The sequence below is a fragment of the Apteryx rowi genome, unplaced genomic scaffold, assembly GCF_003343035.1.
Source record: "Apteryx rowi isolate R43461 unplaced genomic scaffold, aptRow1 scaffold_11, whole genome shotgun sequence".
NCBI lineage: Eukaryota > Metazoa > Chordata > Aves > Apterygiformes > Apterygidae > Apteryx > Apteryx rowi.
This window is the reverse complement of record NW_020447308.1, coordinates 1,409,535-1,431,347: the sequence shown is the minus strand read 5'-3', so window position 1 is coordinate 1,431,347 and position 21,813 is coordinate 1,409,535. Positions and strand designations below refer to the sequence as shown.

At 41.9% G+C, this 21,813-nt stretch overlaps 1 protein-coding gene across 5 annotated transcripts in view; it reads left to right on the top strand.

The window, feature by feature from the left end:
* Positions 1-5,681: 5,681 nt before the first annotated feature.
* AKAP13 (A-kinase anchoring protein 13) overlaps positions 5,682-21,813 on the top strand; it is a 212,700-nt gene continuing 196,568 nt past the window's right edge. For all 5 annotated transcript variants that reach the window (XM_026074447.1, XM_026074429.1, XM_026074418.1 and 2 more), the window contains exon 1: positions 5,682-5,736. The gene's annotated coding sequence lies outside the window, so the exon portion shown is untranslated. The remainder of the gene's footprint in view (positions 5,737-21,813) is intronic.

The window sequence follows — 21,813 nt, the reverse complement described above, 5'->3', positions numbered from 1 at the left end:
AGGAAGCCTTGGCTCGTGTTAATGGGGATGAAAAATCAAGAGCACCTACTGATGTGGAGGAAAAAGGAATGGAAAGAAAGGAAGCAGGTTGCGAAGGGACGTGTGTGAGAGACAGCAGGGCACCACTTGCTAGGTTACCTCTTCAAAATCCCCCGTTTCCTTTTTCTAGAAGGCTCTGAATTTGGGGTAAAAATTATATGTATGCAGGGAGCACACATAGAAGGATGCATAGCTGTATATACACTTTGTATGAATATTTAAAACTGAATGATGCATGCTGATGTCTTCTGTTGACTTTGGCTTGGAAGCCTTGGGAGGATAACAAAGTACTGCAGATGCTTTGCTCATGTGCCTGCCCGTGCAGGATGGCATAAATTGTGTTTGTCCTAATCTTGCTTAGTGCTGTTCTTGAACACTTCTCTCAACTTCGGATGTTCTTGAAGGAATCACCCTTTTTTAGCATAAAAAGTCATACTTATAATATTTAGAAGTGCTGCTGCCTCTCCAAAAAGAATAAACTGTAAATATTACAAGTATCCAGTTAATCCAGCAGAATTATGAATCAACTCATGATACGGCATCCACGTGCATTTAGGGCTGTAATTATGAATGACTTGCACTGTGAGAAACAGTGATAACTTCAATACTGCCTTTTTGTTATAAATACAGCGTCTTCTGTGCTATTGTTCAAAGACTCCTTTGGAAGCACGATTGAATAGAGGAGCTGAGTGAATAATTCAAAAACTTTTTATCAAGTACTTGTTTAAATTCTTAAATGAGCTCACCATAACCTTTTTATGCACCCCTCCTGTATGTGTCATACAAATATTAGAATAATTGAGTTTTACTAGCACAAATGTTTCTGTGAAGCAAATTTTTAGAGCTTGATGTATGACTGTTTATGGAAAGGAGAATGTTAAAATCTCACATGCAAGTATCTATGCCAGAAACTCATGCTCACTTACTTAGGAAGAGGGTGGGGGACGGGACCCTCAGCCTCTTTTGAGCAATCCTAACTAAGCTCATTTGTCAGATTGACTTGTATGCAACTTAAAAACTGAACGCATGTATTCAAAGAAACTTCAGATGTATCTGTTTTTAGGCCATTCTAAAAACGGTAGCAGTACTTATTTTAAAATAGTTGCTTTCTTTCTGATAAGCACTATTTCTGACTTTTTTTTTTTCCTCCCCTCTTTACATGCAAGGAAGCAGTAAATTCAAGATGCATCTGCTTAACATCACTGAGTAACTTAACACAGGGACGCAGAACAGAGCAAGCCCATAGTTGTTGTTCAGGTTAGGGCCCAACTTTGGTTTTGAAGTTCCAGTACGGTCTGGAGGAGAGCCTTGGAGAGAGATGGTTTGGGTGGCTTTGGCATGGCTACTCATATGCGCTCATGTTTGCAGATTCGCTGGCAAAAGCTCATTAATGTTAAGTCACTTTTGAGTACTGACGGTCTTTGCAGGGCTTTTATTTAACTTTTAACAAAGTGAACTTGCACGTCTAGAGAATCAGGTTCAATCAACTTTTGCTTCTACAGAGAAGTCAAAGACCAAAAACTTGGACTGTTTATTCTGTGCGTGCACCAGAAACCTTCTCTTGTGCGTTCTTTGGCCCTATAGCCTTTCTGCCGTTAATAAGCACACGTTACAGTTTCACTCGGGGAAAGAGATGGAAAATCCTTATTGTTTCAAAGCATCAAAAGCTTGAGAAGTCTCAGTTGAATCTATTGGACTACTTTTCTGATTTTTAAATTTCTTCTCTGTGACTTTTATCTCTTGAGTTTTGCTGAAAACTTAAGTGGACTATGTGACCCCAGAGCTGTGGAGATGCCTGCTATTGTGCTGAATTACAGCTGCTGCTAGGTCTGAGCCACATGCTCCTCGCAATGTGTGCAGCAATCTGAAATTGCAGCCTTGTGTGGTAAAGCAGATTCTTGGAGTGACAGAGAAGCCACTATTGCAAGCTTTCATTTCCTTCAGTTGCAGCTATTCCAAACGTAAGAATTTGAACAGGAACGTAGGCATTAAGCATTTCTGTATCCACATCCAGGCCTGTAAAGGAGACTAGCATGGACAGCATGGTCTTTTAGAAGTAGAAAGTTTAGTTTGTTTGGCTTTCACAGTGGCATCACAACAAATGACCTTTGGGTTTGAAGAAGACGAACAGGGAAATGCTAGAGCGCAATAAGCCCGTTCTTGCAGTTTCTGAAACTGTCACAGGCATGAAGTAATATTTTAACCTGCATCCAGGTAGGTAGCAGTGGGCGTTGGTCCACTGTTATGATTTCTGTAGTCTTTCAACCTGGAAAGGAAACCGCTCAGATTCAGTCTGACTTCCTAACATCAACTATAGCATCTGGTACAGCTGATTCTTTATCAAGCTGAAAACAGTTGACTGAGGAACATCTAGCCCATCTTGTTTCCTTAGATGCAGTGAATAGCAGTGGTCATCAGCTGTAACTTGCCAATGTTGGTTCCTCGGAGCTGAAAACAAATTGGAACGTTTGGGTGCCCTTTCTTCACTCCTTTTTAATTAAATATTGGTGCAACAAGAGTTCTTTTGTGACAGGAAAGACCCAACGATCTTACAAAATGTGCAGAACAAGCAGGCTGTGTCTTGTCATCCCATTACGACATTCCCACCATAAGAAACTCCCTTTGGTGTGTTTTGATAAACTGGGCCTTATTAATAGTGCTAAGCTTCAAGTTAAGTAATATGTAGAATTACGTGTGTGCATTGTATGTCTATAACAGTATATTGGGCTCTTCAGTCATTGTGTTGCAGAGTGTGTGTGAAGACAGGTAAGCAGTATTAATCTCATTTACTGTCTGGGAAATCTGAGACTTGGCAGCTTTTTCTGAAATATCCACTAAATCTGAGTGCTTGTCAATTAAGCCCTTGCAGTTTATGGTTGTAGCTGGTGAATGCAACAGTTCATATCTCCAGTACAGAACAAAGTGAGGAGAATGAATGCTTAAGTTTGCCTCAAGTGATGTGCCTAAAGAGATATAGGTTGGTAGCAGAATAGAAAGGGACTATAATCTCCTGGTTCCCTAATTCTGTGCTCGATCCACTGAGAAGAGATTATGTGACCACTAAGTGAACTTGAGTGTCTGTACATTTTGTGCTGAAGTTGTGCAGTCAGTTAATAACCTGAAAGGAAAAAATGGACTGAAATAAGCTCTAGATCTTGTTGCATCTCTTTGCTCCTTCACTGCATAGGGCAAGTTGATGGAAGGGGATGGGTACAAAAAGTGTTGGAAGTAATTGTCCCTGGATTGGGATATCCTGAAGGAGAGCACAGATGCCTCCAGGACGCATCTTGAATGGACTAACATAGTGCAGCTCATCTGGTATACTGCAAAGCAAGAGGTGATCTGTCAAACTTGGCAGCCTTGTCCGTATTTACATAAGTAGATAAATACTCTCACTCCTGCTTTGATGCTCACTTCGCCCTTCACTTGGGGTCCTGTGGACCATCTCTCTTGAGTCTTTATGCCATCCCAGCCATGCTAGAGATTAGCACTCCGTTCCTGTCTGATACAAACTGGTGTCTGTTTAAAAAATGCATCACCTTGAGATTTAAGAAGTGTTCCTGCCCATATAATGAAGTGTATTAAAACATGTTCCATTACTTTTGCTTGCATGGATCTCAGTTAACGTTGTCAGAGGGAAAACAGATAACAACCCGACATATATTTTAAATGGAGAGAGTAATGATTAAGTAGAGCTGACCTGGTATCTTTTAAGGCTGCATGTTGTTTCCTGATGTGGGTTTTTTGATTCTTGTTTTCTTGGTTTTTTTTTGTTTGTTTGTTTGTTTGTTTTTTGGGGGGGAGCAATTGTTTTGGAGAAGAACAGTCTGGGAGAAGGGAAGGAAGAGGCAGGCTTTACCCTTGCACCCATCACTGTTAGCCGTAACTTTTAGTAGAGGCTTGCTTCCTTGACTTGATCTTTTCAAAACTGGAGAAATGTGTTTTCATTTGTATTTCCATCTTGTTACATTTTAAAACTATTTTAACTATACCAGATTGTTTGAACATTAATGGGGGGAAATGTTTTTCAGAGTCTTGATAGAGTTTCCAGACAGCTTTTCACCAGCCAAGCACTATACCAGGCTTTTCACGGCAGGGTTTTGCTTGGTTAGCACTGAGAATCTGCAAAGCAACTGTTTGAAATTGCTGACACATGTTAAGTAACGTGGAAATCACCGTCTTACTCCACTGAAGTCTGAATGCTTGTGTCTGCAGTAAGAATAAGGATCTGACCCCCCCAAATTATACCTGCGCTGTCTTAACCTGGAGAATGTCTACTAGACAGTGTCCTTCCTCTGACTCTGGCTAGTTTGGCCTTTTTTTCACAGGCGTTTTTGATTTTTAGTTTGCTCAGTCTCTTAAAAAATACCCTATTCTACCTGTTCCACGTACTTTTAAAGGAGTCAGCCAAATGCATGTACTTGGCAGTGCTAACTAAAACCGAATCTCAATTCCTTGCTTGACCGGCAGGAGAGGTAATGCCTAGCTCTAACAATAACGCTATTGGTATAACATTTGTTAATGAGAAATACATCATCTTCCACCTCTCTCCTCCAAGCCTCCACTTCTAAGCTGTGGAGCAGCTGTAATCAGCCACTATAAGTTCCCTTCCTCCTCTCATGAATAAATCCAACTACCTTATCTTCTATATCGGAAAGTCTTCCCTGGTTTTAACAGCCTCTCTAGGAGCGCATATAAAAGGGGCTTTCACTAGCGAGCAGGAAGCGGAATGAATAGAGGAACTTTTGATAATGCCCTGTCTGTCTGAAAGGAGGATCAGCCTAACTAAATTGTACCAGATTAGTGAATGATCGTGCTTCAGCCAGGGCCAGAATTACAAGTTTTTAATCTTGGAACAAGCAAAGACTTCTTCCTCTTAAATAGTGATCAACTCCTCCTTTGATTTTTTTTTTTTCGGCCTGCAGTCATCCATATTCAGTTAGTATGTTTTTTTTTGTTTTAGTCTGCATTCATGAGTCTTAAGAAGCCCCGAGTGAATTTTTTTGATAGTCATTTTGATAGATTTGATAGTGACCACGCACTCTTATCATTTCTGCCTGTAACTGCACTGTGCATTTTAATGCTGTGTGATTTTTATGCCCATGCTAATCTTGAATATTGCAGCTTTCTTCATACAGATCAGTGTTGTGCTACCTTACGGGTTTTTTCAGTTAGGCCTGGGATTGTTTCGATGTTTTTAATGAGCAACGCTTTTGTTTCCTGCTGCCTTCAACCTCAGTAGGGTGGGTGACTCTTCCTTGCTTCCCACCCCACAACTTGTTCCAGTCTATCTTATAATCTAGTGGTGCTCAACAAGAGGAACAAATGAATAAAAGTCTAAATGGGGCAGCCTAGCTAATTGCTTTAGGACTGACTGGTCCACTGGATTAGACTAGTTTTATCCCAGTCCAGTGTGACTGACACTTGTGGAGTTGTACTGCTGTAACACTGGCAGCACCAGTGGAAAATCTGTCCTTCTGTTTCTGATATGTTTGCTTCCTGAGCAACGCAAAGCGATGGAGCGAATGCGTGTGTGTTTGTTTGTTTTTTAACCATTGACTTTTCATGTTGCTGAGAAATAAGTAAACAAAGGTTTTTAAAATCCTATTTACTAAAATTTTGTACTTTTCTTTATTTTTCAGGCCTTTTTTCTTGGATTTTAGCATTGGAAAACTCTCTAATGACAACTTTGCTTAGGTAAGTGAAGCAAGGCTTTTTTTTGTGGGTCGTCTTTAGAATCAGTTCCCATGTCTGACTACTTCTGCAAGTTTTGTTGTAAGTGCGAGCTGCCAGCCAGCTGCACTGCGTGTGCTGTGGTTAAGGCTCCAAGATGTAGTAAACAAAAGTAGGAGTAATGTCTGTAGTGTGTCTTAAGGACCTTATTTATTAATTTAATCAAATGAAGTGGACATAGTGCAGTGTACTGGAAGATAGCTTTAATCTGCATATTACTGCACAATTTTATACATTTATAAAAGGCTGTTTTGCCCAAGAGTTGCTCTGCATTTTTTTTTGAAAGTAAAGAGTTTTTGTTGGTTTCACTTAATATCATTTCATTAGGAAAATGAAGCCTTAGTATTTCAAGGCCTGTAAATACAGTCACTCTTTCTCCATCCCTTTCTCTTCCCTCTTTCCTTTTTCTGGTCAACAATTCTAGGTGGGAGCTTTTGACGTTGAGGACAAATCACAGGAAGCTTGAGAGATTTGTGGGTTTTTTTGCTCCAAAAGCTGGAAAAGCTTGAAGTAATTTATATATCCTTCTCCCAATCTCCCCAAACCCATTTACAACTCTAAAATGCTGTGGTTTTGCATCACATTCAAGCTGATCGGTGGCAAACGGAGTGTTTGAGAGTGGATTGCAAACACGCAGGGTTACACTGGTCTTGTTTATTTCTGAATAACAGAAACTTCACAAACTCTGCAAACTTTGTTCCTGTGCAGTTAGGTAACAAAGGGGCTTTCTCCTGAGCCGAAGTCCAGCCCAGCAGCCGTCCTCTCCGTAGGCACAAGGGCTTACAGTATGCGGCATTACCCAAATGCACTGTGGTTTCCATTTTCTGTGACGGAGAGAGGGTTTGGCTGATGCCTGCTGCAAGGCAAAAAGTTAACCTGCAGATGCACTGCTTATTCGATGCTTTAACTGGAGTTTCTTGAAATCCCGGATAAGGCTGAACAGCAACTGCAGTATCCACACGAGCATTTAATATCCTAACATCTATGCTAACAACTCTAGAAGTGTTGCTGCCTTTTTGGTAAAATGCCTGTGAAAGGATTTTCTTTTCTCTTTTTTTTTTTTTTTTTTTTTTTTCCCCCTGCCTCTGGGTCTCCAGCCATGCCCACCCCTTCTGCCTTTTGATCTCCTTCCAGTGGATGGTCAGCTGGTAAGCTTCTGGCCTGTCTGGCCCTTAGGATTGTGGACCTCAGTGAAGGGAAATAGATCCAGCCTGAAACCAGAAGTCTCTTTTGCTCCAGTCTGCTTCTCCCTGGCATTTATTTCTCTGCAGAGACCTCCAGGAAAGTGACCTCTTTGGAGTGACAGAGGCTTTTTAGCCATAAAATCTCATTTTAGTAAAACATAAAGCACCAGAGAGGCTCTTCAGTTCCCTTTGGTTTTCCTCTTGGGTAGCTTGTATGAGTTTATCTATTAGTTTGAGTCCAGTCTTTTGGCAAAAAAAAAAAGCCATCTCATGTGTAATGTGGCTTTTGCCTTTTCCAGAAGTGCACACAACCTAGTGTTTTTCTCCAAGCTGTGCAGTGCTGCACCTAAAATGGACCCCGTAGCCCTGCTATAGGGTCTGCCTGGTGGTTTGATAACTTGCGAGCAGGACAGGTCTGTGAGACGCAGCCGGAGCTGGATATGCTGGCAGCCTTTGCATCTCTCTTATTCAGAGCAAATATCTCGACAGAGCCATGTAGGGTGCATGTCTGAAACCAGCTTGTTTGTTCATGGGCTTTTTGCACCTTTGAGGTGATCGTGGGAGAAAGGGAAGGGTGAGATGGAAACCATTTCCAGAGCCCATTAACTAAAGGGGCAGCTGCTTATTTCAGCATCGTGTGCCTAGAGCAAGCCAGCACCTCGTCCGGGGCTACTCGTTTCGCAGGATATGACTCTTAGCAGCAACCCCTGATGTTCGAACTGCAGTCGTGTGGCTCATACCCCAGTCAGAACAGGAGTGGACGCAACGGTGCCTGGCTTTTCTCCTTCTTTGGGAAGGGATTTATGAAGGAATATCCTTGGTTTCAAATTTCTTGCACTAATGCTGCTGCTTCTCGCTGTTCCGGAGCGGGCGATTAAGAAATGCATTGTTATAGGGGAGTAAGACGTGCTCGTCCGTCGCAGCGTGCTTGCGGTTCGCTGGCTGTTCCCCGACGTCTTCCTCAGCTGTTTGTGGCCCTCTGCTATGTCGTTGAAGTAGTGCCTAATTTGCAGCCTGCGGGCTGTATCTGTTCTGCAGCCTGGCCCAAGCGGGGAAAGCGCCGTGCAAACCAATAAAGTGTTTAGGCAGCCGTTCTAAGGCCAGCAGAGGAGCAGAGCTTTTTAGTGTCGTATATTAGACACGTCTATGAATTTATGCAGACCTAGCTAATAAATAACCCAGGGAATGGTAGTTAAGAGGAAAAGACATAATTAATTCTGTCTTGTGCTCTGCTTTAAAGTTGGGTCCAGACTAGTAATGCTTTATACTAGAAAGGTAAACACTGTCATTATTCAACAATGAAATGCACACAAGGCTGACATTGTTTTCCTCCTTTTGATTTAATAATTTTTTGCAGTAGATTTAATATCTTCGATGGTCCTTGTTTGGTGCGGTGGAAGCCTGATAAAGCCCTAGCCTTTCTGAAGGGTCATTACTTCTTTAATTCGGTTTTGTATTAATGCTGCTTTGCTGACACAGAACATGTGCAGTTCGAGAAGATGCTTACTGATTGCTGCGGTTGGGGTGCCTGGCTGCAGTTCCTGCGGTATGGTTTGGAGGGAGAGTATTTCGGTTTCATCAGGTGATCCATTTTAAATTCCCCATGTTGCTGTGTTGATCCACGTCGAATACACATGCCACGTAAAAAGAAAAAATCCCTTTTATGGAGAGGCTATTAAAAAGCCAATATAGATTGCTGTTAATTTGCACCTTCCCCCCCCCCCCCCMCCAGAGTGTAGGGGAAAAGTCTGACTTTGGCAATGTGACTTTACATGGCTCTTTAAGCTTGACATTATTTTCAGTGTTGTTTTTTAAGGGGGAGAGGCGTATGGGGGAATCCTTGATTTGTGTATTAAACATTTAGTGTTACTGTGGAAATGGTGGTATCTTTGCTAACAAGTGTAGCTGTCATGGTAAAAAAATTACATAAAGCAAGGTGGTTAACTTTTTGGCTTGTGATCGTGACTGATAATAGGGAAAAATGATAAACTAGTTTCAGTTTGAAGCTTTACTCCTCCTCCCCTTTTACTACTCGGAACACAGCCCCTCCCTACTCCTTTCCCACACTTCCAGTCTTTTCAATTTTCTTGATATATTGTTAGATAAACACACACACAAGGACTGCGTATTCCTATTTCTGTCCTGTCCGTCCTCCAGACAACCCCATCTGAATATCAGAAAATCACTTGAGTTTGTCTAAACTAAGACGTGTATCTAGAGTACGTCGGTGTTGTGCAACCCTTGAATGCCTCTTCCTGGGGAGTTTTCTTACGAGTTTTGCAGCCCTGGCTCTTCCAGTGGAAGTCCTCGGTGGAAAGCGCTCATGGAGACACCAGTGGAATATCTGATGTAGCTCAGCAACCGCCTCCTAAAATAAGTGGTGGAAGGATGCCTGTTACTCTTAGAAATATTTTCTTTGGAAGACTAGCATCATCTCAGTGTGTCGTTGGCTCTCTCTGTCTCCTTAGCAAACCATAACACTGATTACTCTTTTTTTTTTTCTTTTTTCTTCAACTGTTCCCAGCACAGTCAATTTAAATGTTCCTGGTTTTAAAAAAAAACCATCAGGGTGAACTATTTCTATGCCTCCCCTTTACTGTCTGCCTCTTCTAATTCCAGAAAGCTTACAAAACTCTCAGGAATGCTAGGAAGAAGGGAGTCCTTCCTTGGGACAGATCCAAAAGATGTTGCATGTCTTCAGATTGCACGAACTCTTTCTTCAAAGTATGAAATTTGAGGGGTGGGGGAAGTATTTGATAGAAAATTGTTCACCCTTAGTGGGTGGCATGAAGCACATTGACGAGAGGGGCTATTGTTCTAGGGTTAATACGTTGTTTATTTTGCAGCCAGTGATCTTTTTATTTTGCTGAGGCAGATGGAGGGATTCCCAGTTCCACAAGCATAACCCTGGGAGAGATTAGTTGGTTTTAGGTTTCACTACTTGGACGATGAGGTTAGCCTGAGACAGAGATACATCCCAGTGTATGGAAATGGTCTTGGCCCAGATCTTGTCTAGCGATGTAAAGCCTGAGAAAGGACCAAGAGGTCAACTTCAGCTTCTTAAGGAATGTACTGTGTGATCATTCTGTGGCATGTCTGGACTGTTAACTTTTTTTTTAGTTATTATTTTAAAGGAAAAAAGATTGGTTACAAACTCGCATGTTCATTTTTTTTAATGTAACTTGTAGAGCAAACTACAATTAAAACATATTTATATCAATGGCCCTGAAGTATTGGTGATAAAGGAACCCTAAGAGATTTTTTTTTTCCTTAAATACAAAGCAAAGAACATCTCTCACAAATGCCTCTTCTACCTCTTAGCACCTTGCCTTCCTCCATAGCAGGAAGGCAGGTAGAAGGTAGAGGAAATGTCCTGAAAATCTGTGGATGCTAGGACTTTTTTGCACTGATAGCAATCTTAATGAAGTAATTACTGTGCAGTTCTCCCCATATTTGTTACAGAAGTGAGCTCCTCTGTTCGTGTCAAAGCTGAATATGACTGATTGCCATTTTTGATGGTGTATAGAAAATTGAACCTTTGAAACATGCTAAAATGAACAGAAACTTGTTTCCTCTTTGCTCACAGAGGCACTTATTCACTTCCCCATCTGCTTTGACTTTGAAGATTGCTGAGATTCTTCCTCTGTCTGACCCACTTGGCATAAGCTAGAGAAGATTATCTTTCTTCAGTAGCCAAGTTTATAGGGCTTCAGCTTATTCGTAAATAATCCTTGGAGTTTTGAGTGCTGCCTTTCTCCTTCTTTTCCCTTCAAAACTAGCTTGCTGTAGTTTGTGTACAAATCGGGGAAATGCTTTTGCAGCCTATAGATAGAGAGGGGAGGGCTGGCTCAGTCACTAGGCAAGAGGGCATGTGAAATATGCTGAGGAAGTTTCATTAAGTATCCATGATTTTTAAATCCTTATTTAGTGCAATTCCTATTTGTGGTCCTAGCACAAAAGAGCATCAATTGTAGATGAGAGCTTTGCCATGGTAGTTATTGTATAAGCACAGAACAAAACAGTACTCCTGTTCCAGAGAGCAAAATCAGTATGAGACAAAATACAGGGCCTGGAAATGCAGTTATGTCTCTTTGAACACACAAGGATGTTTCTATAAAGAAGGACAGAGAGTGCTGAACGTTTTAAAGGGTGACGATGCTCTTTGTCTTTCCTTTCCCACTCCAGTACCTGCGTCAGGAATTGATTTGTGTGCGGGTGATTATTTTTAGGTAGCATTAAAACTCACTTCCAACTTTCCTGAACATCATTTTCTCTTCTGAGATAAAATGTTGCAATATTGCCGTGTTTTGGCCGTTCAGATACCTATGGTATCTGTGCAACTCTTCCTCCTTTGGGGGTCTCTGCACTGCGGTGAGCGACCTTCTTTTTCCTTTTCACAAACAGGTGTGCCATGCCATAATAGAGTCTTCTGTTGAGTAGCTACCAGTAGTAAAAACAGAAATAGGATTTTATATAAAAAAATGTTAATTAGTTTAATTTTAGTCTTTTTAAGTCATTAAAAAAAAAAAAAGAAAAATTGCCAAGCCTTCCTCCTATTTTTTGTAAATCCCACTCAGCCAAGTCTGACAGAAATCAACTTTCATCTAAACATTGGGTTCTCTACAGTTACTAACCCGTTGACTTCTATGTGTTTGTAGATATAAATGAATAATAAGAGTAACAGAATAAATATCTTTGTTTTAGACTTTCCCTATCAAGGGAGTGGTGGGACAGCCAACACAAATACCATATGAAATGCTTGAGGTCCCAGCCTTGCCATCTTTAAACTCTTATTTCGGCATTTCTCATTGCATAGAGTAAGTTTGATTTGTTGTAATCTCTGGTTTTGCCCTGAATGAAACAAGGCATGACTTCACATTTGCTTTTTCCTAGTAGTCTCATATTAACCAGGAGCATGTATATTTGTGGGCTTTGTTTTTGTTTCCTCCTTTTCCCCTCCTTAATTCTCCTGCATCTTTCCTCATAGCCGTTATACTGCTGCCAAAGCAAGAGGTGGGTTTGGGTTTTTTCCTCTTGGTTTTTTTTTTTTGTTTGTTTGCTGGGCCTGGTATACATGTGACATTTTCGGTGGATTCAGAGGTTCTGCAAACCAACTTCTCTCAACTTGACTTTTCAGGCCTTGTGATCTGCATGTGGCCCTTCTGGCCTCTTAGTAGCAAGAGATAGCTGTCCTTTCCAGAAAGTTATACTGTGATTTTTGTCTTACTTTGAACATGTGGGGTTCTAAGTATTTCCTATTAGATGTACTAGTAGCATAAACAAACAGTTTTGTTTAGTATAAGCTTTTTATCCTGATAGGATTGGAGATGTCTTATAAAGCAATGAGTATAAATTTAAAACTAACATTTGTCATCAGTTAAATAAACATAATCAGGATGATTTACAAAGAACATTAAGGTCCCTAGCCTGGGAACTTTTAAGGCAGACCTACTTGAATATAGGGTGCGTACTTTTTGTCCATTTCTTTATTAAAGATAAGGCATTGCGAGCTAAATTCATATCCCTTTTTAATTTGTGTCAGTGATAGGACAGATAAGTTTTGCAATGGACATAAATCTGAGTTTTAAAACTACAGAATAAGCATATACTAAAGGAGACATACAGAATGAATACAAGTTAAGGATGGTAGGTATTTTGCAGGTCCTTCACTGCAGCTTTTTTAGCATCCAGCTTGGCTTGATACAGAGGACTCCAAATCGAAGCCTTTAAACTGGAATGGGTAAAGCCCTGGCTATCATGCTGTGAAGAGTCTTGTAGAGGGCTAGAATGTGGGAGTAGATGAGTAATTCCAAAAATCTGGCGCTATAGAGAAATCTCCATGCTAGGCCATTAGGTTTTACTGGTGTGTTGATTAGGAAGGAAAGTAAGAAGCCCCTGAGTTTTTATAAAGCTTTCCAGCTCGGTTTAAGTTCTTACTATTGCATTACATGCAACAACAAAATTACTAAGCACTTGCTTGAATGCCAGCAGCCGTGTACCTCCACATGAACTGTATTTCTTTGAATCAATGTTAACTTTATGAAAAATAAAGTTTAGGAGTTAGAGCAGGCAGATGCTGATGAACGTGGTGAGGGAATGGGAGGAAAATATAGTGCTCTTGGTAATAAGGTCACCTCTGGCTCTCTAACTTTGTTTGAAACGTCTAATATTTTTCCAGTATATCAAATGTAAAATTTCACCTTCAAGGAATTTCATTTTAGCTGATGGAGGTGTTCATAGTGCTTTCAAGGCCTGCATTCAGCCCATAATCCCAGGACTGAATTCAATATCTTCATAGACTGAAAGTGTTTCAAGTTTAGTTCATCATATTTTCAAAAAAATTATAAATTTTCAGATGTGTGAGGGGGCAAGGGCTGGCTGTTTTTCCTCCTGTTCCATACATGGTGGTGACATTTAAAGCTCATACGGGTATGAGACTGATCAACGTCCATTCCAGAGTTCCCATGAAACGATTATGACTTGGCAGGGTTTCAAAGACTGAAAAAATGCTCTGTACACAACACGTTTTATTAATGTTGAAGGAGCAATGTTGCTGTATTTCAGTGTCTGTCACTGCATAGAATAAGTTTGATTTGGCCCTTGCAGACTCTGGCTTTTCCCCTGGATAAAACAAAGTGTACCTTCACATCTGCTTTCTCCTAGTAGCCTTGTATTAACCAGGAGTATACGTATTTCTAAGCTTTGGCTAGGTTTCCTCCTTTTCCTTCCTTAATTTCCCTGTGTTACAGGGTAAATTCATGATGCTTGCTTGGCCCTGAGCTAGTACTGTAAAGCGTACTCACGTAAGCCTTGATGTTAAGCATCACATTTCACTTACTCACTGTGATGACTTTTTGCCTCCTTTTAAATTGCATGTAAAGGTGAATGTGAAATTAGGCAGCTGAGAAAGAGAAGCAGTGTGTTAAAGCTTGGCAAAGGTAGCTGACCTAATAAAGGTTTTTTTTTTATTATTATTATTTTTAAGGGACACTAGAGTTGTAAAACACAAACTTTAGGACAAAGTTGCTAAAGATAATTTGTGCAGTCATAATGCAGGGGTGGCAGATACGCCATTTGAGCACCAAACCGCAGTTTACAAGCACATGCCCCTGTTACTTTTGTACGGTTACTTCTGCCTCGAGGTTGGCTGGTGGACAAGGAATGGCTTACGGAGACGCCTGGAGCTGGCCGGTTTGCCGTATGCAAAGCATCAGGTCACACACTGAATAATGAGTCTCATTTCAAATACTGAACATTGGCTTCATTCAGAGGGGGCTCCGCAGCCTGGCTATAGGATACGGCTTTGATCCTTTGGGACAGGGAAAGGAGAAGTATAGATATGCAGCTTCTTAAAAGTAGTTTTTGCTCCCTGAGTTATTATATTGTTAAATATTAAGCTCGATTGCTATTTCTCCTTCTTAAGCTTTTGATTTGTGGGTATTACCACTTAACTAACACTCACAACACGCTTGAAGCACTTTAAAAGGGCTGTAGGATTATAAAATATTACTGTATTTGTGCATGCGCATGGTCCGAAGTGTTGAGGCTTCCAGCGCTTGCTGCGGAGCCGTTTGACTGAGTCATGGACGTTCTTCCTGACCCAATTTTCTCCTTATTTGTTCACGCTTTCCATTTGACCAAAATCATCAGTTCTTTCCCTGCCCTTTTTCCTGCCACAGATTAATCGGTCTGTCCCTTAGGAATCGAACAGTTCTCCTCCCTGTTCCTCCAGATCCCCTTGAACCTAATAGGGTGCCTTCTCTCCCCTTGCCCTGTTAGACTTCCTGGTGGCCTCCGTGGGCATCTTAACCCTTTTCCCCGCGCCTGCGGTGTTGGGCATCGCTTCTTGGCAGCAAACGGATCCTTTCTTCCTGCGACTGTTCCCTCGCGCTGTCTCTGCCACGGGCCCTGCACAACGGTCTGGCAGGTGCCCGTTAGGGAAACTGTTTGGGTTTTGAATCCCTTCCCCGGGGAGGATTTGGGTGAGTCTCACCATTCCCCGGCCCGCGGACGGCGGGCACGGAGATCCCTCGAGCGGGAGGAGAGTTGGAGGGTGGCAGCCGAAACCAGGTTGAGGGTAGGGGGCGGGTGGTGGGGCTTATGAACGCTACGAGGCAGAAACGCTCTGGCGCTGGCGAGGAAGCGGGAGATTTGGGGAAGGTTCATCTGGAGCTAATCCGGCCGGCGCTGCTCCCTCTGCAGAAGCGATCCTGTAACGGCAGCCGCCGCGTTTGCCAGGCGCTTCTGTTGCCTCTGTCTGACCTACACGTGTTTCGAAACTTTTTTAATTCATGAGCACCAGACGACTGAAAAACAGCAGTGCAGAACAGGTTTGGGTTAGATATTTGAAGAAATTCTCGCTTCCTGGAGCAGAGTGAGTTGGACTCCTAAAGAGGTTTAATATATTATCTGCAGCCGACAAAAGCAGTTTAGCAGTGGGCTTTCTAACCGGACATCAACTGCCTCCCTTAAAGCCGGATTACCTGCCGTTTCTACCCAAACGGCGGCTTCCTGGGACAGGTGTCCAGTGCCGGCGGCAACCGTCTTTTGTTACGGGAGGCACCGGCGCAAGGGCTCGGGGCCCGCGTCCCCTGAAAAAGGAGGAAAGAGAAGGATCATGTAACTTGGTGTGGTTCCCCTCGCTGAGCCAAGGCCGCAGCTCAGGCGTGGATAAAGCAAGGAATTTGATCGGGCCTTCTCATGTCGGTCACACTTTGAACGACATGAAATGGAGTAGAGCTGAGTTACAAGAGCACAGGGTTTTTCTGGTGAAATTCGAAGTGTTTGGCATGTCACTGAAAATACGCATGAATAGTCCCCATCGAGTTTCTGTGTGCTCTAGGCCGGCTGCTCACCATTACCCTTGTGTGGTGCCACGGCACAGCTAGCTACGTAGGTTATGTAAAGTAATATTATTTTGCTTCACCAGAAGCCAATGCCTGTGGCACAGGGCTTATAAATTGTGAAGTTATGTCAGCTGATTCTCTCAGCGTGTCGTATTCTTGGATGTTTATGGTCTGAGATACATGTTGAGTTGCACTTAACGCTAAACTAGGTGTGTGTTCCCTCGAGCAAAGGAGGGAAGAAATTGTTATGTTGGAAACTTTCTGTGGTGGTTTGTATGGGTTTTCTTAAAATAAAAATGAGGGGAAGGGAAAGGAGAATAGATCAGATGGTTAAGTGTTAAGCGTTCTCAGTCGCTAGTGGTGTTTGCCTACTGCAGCAATAACTCGTATTTCACATCTTTTCCCAGGGGTGGAAGAGGGAAGGAAAGGAAGGAGGAACCTGGTTGTACAATTATTTTTAAACTAGGTTAGCTCTTGTTAAATGCGTGCATGTTGTAACGCAAAGTTTTGTGCTTAGTGGTACCCAATATCCCTAGGATTCTTTGAGCTGCAGAAATAGTGAGTTTTTTGGAAGATCTAGACTCGGACTGCTGTCATCTTCACGGGGCTAGATTGAGCTGAACGTGCAGCACGGCTTGGAGAGTTTGCCTTTTTGCTACTAAGTTTTCCTAAGCTCCTGGCAGTGATGTGAAGTTTCATGAGTGTCGTCAGCAGCTACAGCCTCGTCCTGGATGCCCTTAGCACTTGCTGCCGCTTTCCAGTTAGTTGTCACCTTTTTTATTTTCTTTTTTTTTTTTCCCCAGCAGTTTGTTTAGTGAGGAATGACATACCACAAACAAAACAAACCTCGTGTAGTCTAATAAACTTTGAGCTGACCCTGCTGTGAGTGGAATTTGAGATGGGGAGTTCGGCTCTGTGACGAGGTTATTTGATCTCTTTCTGTGCTTTTCCCCATCTTGTTCCATGAGTTATGCGGCTTTCGTTCACCTTAGCTGGCTATAGCTGAACCTTTGCCATTTATGCCTGTTTAAGAAGTTAATCTTTCTAAAAGGCGCTGAGCTGCTTGGCCTAGCGTGGTTGCCTTAGCTACGGGAGTGTAAAACAGTAACACTTGGGGAAATGGAGGGATAAACATTTGCTGCTCTTTATTTGCATGCAGAATTACAAGAACCTGGGATACGTTTAGTGAGTTGGAACAATTTTTATTTGAACGCTAGCTCAGTCATGACCTCCCGCATTTACATACTAAAACAAACTATTCAGGCCCTTGCAATGCAATAGAAAAAATCTGTTAAGATTGCAGTCCATTTATATATCAGCTGACCTTGGTCCAACCAACAAACCAATTTTCTTTAATCTGGCTTTTTAATTAAATATTCTATACTTAAAACTATAGGAATAAGTTACTGCTATTTATTCAAAGCTTCTGTGAAGCTAGTCCTTGCTCTCAGCCTGTGTACAGCATGGGTTGAAAAGCTTTGCCAGTGCCCGGGTTGATATTTTAAGTGCATAACAGCAAAGGAAAGAAGGAATAATTGGTGTATATAATAACACAGAGATCACTTGCTCATATTGCTGGGAGTTGATTGCATCTATATATATATATATTTTTTTTCTAAACTTATGTTGATGATGTACCATGGGATGAATGAAGTGCTACACGCTGTAGCTTGGGGGTTCTGCAGCAGCAGTAGTCTACTTGACCTCTTAAGACAAAGCTCACTTATGCTGTAGACTGACCCTCCAAAGTTAAATCAGAGATGTATTTTGCCTTCTATCCAATCAGTATATTTATAGAGATGAATTGGACTTTTGTGGAGGAGGAAAAGGAATCTGGTGATTCCAGCTGTCCTCTGCGGAAACACGGCTATGTTCTGCATAAACAACCTCGGCCGCTTCCCGTCTCTCCAAGCTTCTTCCCCGAGCCCTGGGGAAAGGGATGCACAAGGTGTTTGGCATCTCAAGGCCAGACAGTGAGTTGGGAGGTTGCTACAACTTTTCCATGTTATAACAGTAGGGCTGTTGGGCAATTTAGGAGTTTGTGTCCTATGGGCAGGAGACAGGAGATATGTGCAAATATGACACTTTGTGCCTTGTCCCCTTTTATGCAATAATTTATACCAGTTGAAGAGTCCCCTTGCAAACAGATGTATGGTGTGGGGTTTTTGGCACAAATAATTGTGCAGACTGTTTGCCTACTGTTAAGGATAATACTGCAAAAGTTGATTCTTTCTGGATTTCTTTTAGCCTTAGCTTCTGTGCTATAGTGATCTTGTAAGAGTATGGTCTGTATGTTACTAAAAACATACAGCAAATAAACTTGTCCAGGCAAGAACTTGGCCTTGTTGCACAATTGCTACCTAGAGCCCTAGGCTTGGAAGAAATATTAGTGCTAGAGATGGTGGTAAGGAGTGATCTTCCAGGTCTCTTTCTATATTTAGTCCTTCTAAGGCTTTAGCTATGCTCCTGGACTGTAATTTTTTTTTTTAATTGCAAGGGGCATAAATCTTGTAGTTATATTACAGGAGAATGCAAAAAAAAACCCTTCTTTCAAGTCACAGTGCATTCCTCTTATTTTAAAAACATGAATGCCTAGCAATGATGCTGAAAAGCTTACACGTTTTGAAGCTGTGTGGAGATAAATATTCAACATATGAGCCAGGAACAAGTTGCAGCAGTGATTTTGAGGTCTTTCTGTGGGAGGAATTTAATTCATCCATGGTTTGCATAATATGAAAGAGAAGACCTCTTTTTCCCTGACTTACAGGAGTAGCCCTACTGAAGTCTGTGCTGCTATTCATGTGAATGGGGACTTGCAGATTGCCATCTGATTTAGATGTATGTATTTGTGCAAGACCAGATCAGTAATACAGATAATGCACAATTTACTGCATCTGTTAAACTGGATGGAAATCTGAAAGCTTAGGAAGAATTCCTTGGGCTTTATCGTTCTGGAAGATGAGCCTGTTGCTTACTGAAGAGTAGTAAAGACTATTGGCAAAGACTGTAGTGTCTTTCAAAGTCTAGCAATGTTTCTACCTGGTGTTTGTGGGCTACCTAGCACAGAGGGTCCCAAAGGACAGTTTTAGATACTTCTGTATTATAATGTCTAACCGACCAGAAGCATGGCTGGTTGAGCATTGCCTGTATGTGTTTTTGACTCAGTATGAGACTTAAAATGCATAAGAGTAAGAAAACACCATCATACAAATATTAGCAGGAATGTGGAATGTATTTGCAGTTCCATTTCTGGGGGTGTGATGTCTGTCTTCGCAAAAGAGTTGGAGCTTGTGCTCCCAAAAGAGACCTTCGGAAGGATGGAGGGAGAGTCTGCCTGTCAAACCTTTGAGACGCAAGGATCTCACGTCAACCTTTGTTCCTTTCCCTTGCGTTACCATTACGAGGGTGATAAGAACTGGTGGGGAACCAGTGCACCCAAAGCAAACGCTACCAACTCTCAACTGGAGGTTGAACATCTTGAGTTGCGTCCTCAAACAGAGCAAAAAGTACAAGTCAGTAACTTGGTGAACCTTACCTTTTTTCGAGGCATGCTCTATAAGCTGCTGTGATCATATCTATCTTGGGATATACTGGGATTTCTTTGCTATATCTGAGCATACTCTTTGAATATGTCAAGCATCTTCCTCAATCCTATTACAAGTAACTGTCTTCTGAATGTCAGTAATCTGGACGTTGATCCCTTCCTGTTTGAGCTGTGATGTATCTGGGGAAAGTTGTTTGACAAAGTTTCTTCTTGTTGCTCTGGGCCCCTAAAAAAAAATGTGAAGAGTTTATATTTAGCATTCCTTTCTCCTGATGCTCCAGTTCAGAAGGTGCTGAAAAATTCTCATTCTAAATCAGTATGAATTTTCTGTCTGCCTTAGAGTACTTTTCTCCCAGTCTGTGCTACTGCCTTCTTCCCCTTGGCCTCATGTTGCCATCTAACAGCAATGCTTCCATGGGAACGCGGTGTACCTGAGAGCAAAGACACATGCTTGTTGCAGTAGTTAATTATGCTGGAAGCTGAAGTGGAATAACTTCCCATAACCAACAAAAATGATCAAAGCATTACACTAGTTTTTGACAAAGAGAAGGTGGGTGTGAGAGTTCGCTTGCTGATAGGACCCTTTCAAAAGGGAAGAAACACAAAGATGATGGGTTTTCACCTTTATTTTGGGGAAATATAAAGGACACAAAAGATCTCTTTTTTTCAAGATGGGTTAGATATTAATGCAGCAGCTGAACCAAGTCCAGCAAGCACTCTTTTGGCAGGTGCACTAGAAGTTGTGTGATGCTGCGTCTGTATAGCTTTTGTGTTCATTTTCCTCATGCTCCATCTACTTGCTGCAAAATGTCTCCTGAGGATGGGAGCTAAAGTAGACTCATGCCCTCAATTATCACCAAAGGGTAACACTGGCTGCCTTACTTTCCTCTCCCACTGCCTTGCTCCAGACCAGTTCTGCTGAGCTTGCTTGGTGCTGGGCTGCTGCTTGCAGTCAGACAATATGTAGTGTGGGAACAACTTCTCACTGACAGCATCCCTGAGCCTGTGATAAAGAGGAGTCTTGAGACATTCTTCTTTAGACCACAGTCCAGATTGCTCTCATGATCCCTTCTATCTTGTGTTTATCATGCTAGCTCTAAGCAGTGTAAGAAGAGATGTATTTGGATGGCTTTTATTTAGGAAAAGGTTGAAGCCTTTGATCAGTTCAGAGAGTTAAAAGTAATAAATGCTTTCAGGTCTTCTCACTCTGTGGCACAATGTCTTTTTTTTTAATCAGAGAAATTTATTTGGGACACCTGGGACCTGGGAATTGTTGCATTGCAATCTTTATTTACAATGCAACAGGGAAATGAGGGAAGTTCAAGTGCAAGACAGCATTGCAGGAGAGCTCAGCATTCGGTGTTTAGGATCATGGTTTCTGTGCAGAGGTGCACAACAGTCAGCTGTATAGTTCTCCACTCCCCCATATATTTTTAGTGGAGGGTATTCTGGGCTCATAGTGAGGAATTTTACAAAATAAAAAAGGCTACTCTGGCTCTTCTGCAAAAGCGTAGCTCAGAGGCATGTCTCGGCATGTATTATGTTGCACCTCCCACATGGTCTGTGGTCGGTGGTAGTCTATCCATTACATGTAAAGTGATGTGTGTTTCTTGGGTGGATGGAGCCCGAGTCAGCTGAGTGAAGACTTTTCCCTTCTCAGAACTTCTAAACGGCTTGTGTTTTGGGGAAGTGTCTCCTTTCCTCCCTGTTTTGCTGTGCATAAGTGCATCTGGACTGTGCAATAAAGGCACACATGCTTATAATAAAATAAAAAAAAAAATCTGCATTCTTCTCTGTTGCTTTTATGTGGGCCTTTTGGCTCATGACTCACAGGCTCTTGTAGAGGCTTCCGAGCCAAAAATGCAGCTGCATTTTTCTGTGTCACATGCTGCCTTGCCAGGTCCAGTAATAGCAACTATTGGACATGAGAGAAGAGAATAATACAACCTGCCTTACCGCAAGCGTGTGTGGAATCAGACTCGTGGGAAGTTAAAGATGACTTTCATAGCAAGCAAAAAACCAGGCGACACTTCCTCCTTTTTCTCATCCCTGTGCATATGTTGCTGTTGACACCCTGAATACTTGTGGAAATAGTAGTAATAGTTAAGGATTTCTCTACCATTTTGTGCTGGAAGACCTATTGCCAATGACTGAACTGGGAGATGTTCCTGGGAAAATGAGATCTAGCAGTAGAAGGGAGGATTTGAATTACAGTTGGAAAGCATTGGGAAATGCGTAGTTTTGGCAAATAATACATTCAGCTGAGAAAGGAAGTGCAAAGTGGAGATCCCATTGAATTCACAAAATGGAATGCATGCCCTGCATAATGAAGATGTTTCCCGTAATAGTTTACCAGAATTTTTTCCACATGCTGCATCCCCAGAATGGTACTTTTGTTTTTTTACTTTCCTCTTTCCTTTCTAAGTTTTTACACCATCATGCAAAGATTTTTCCTGTTAGAAGACAG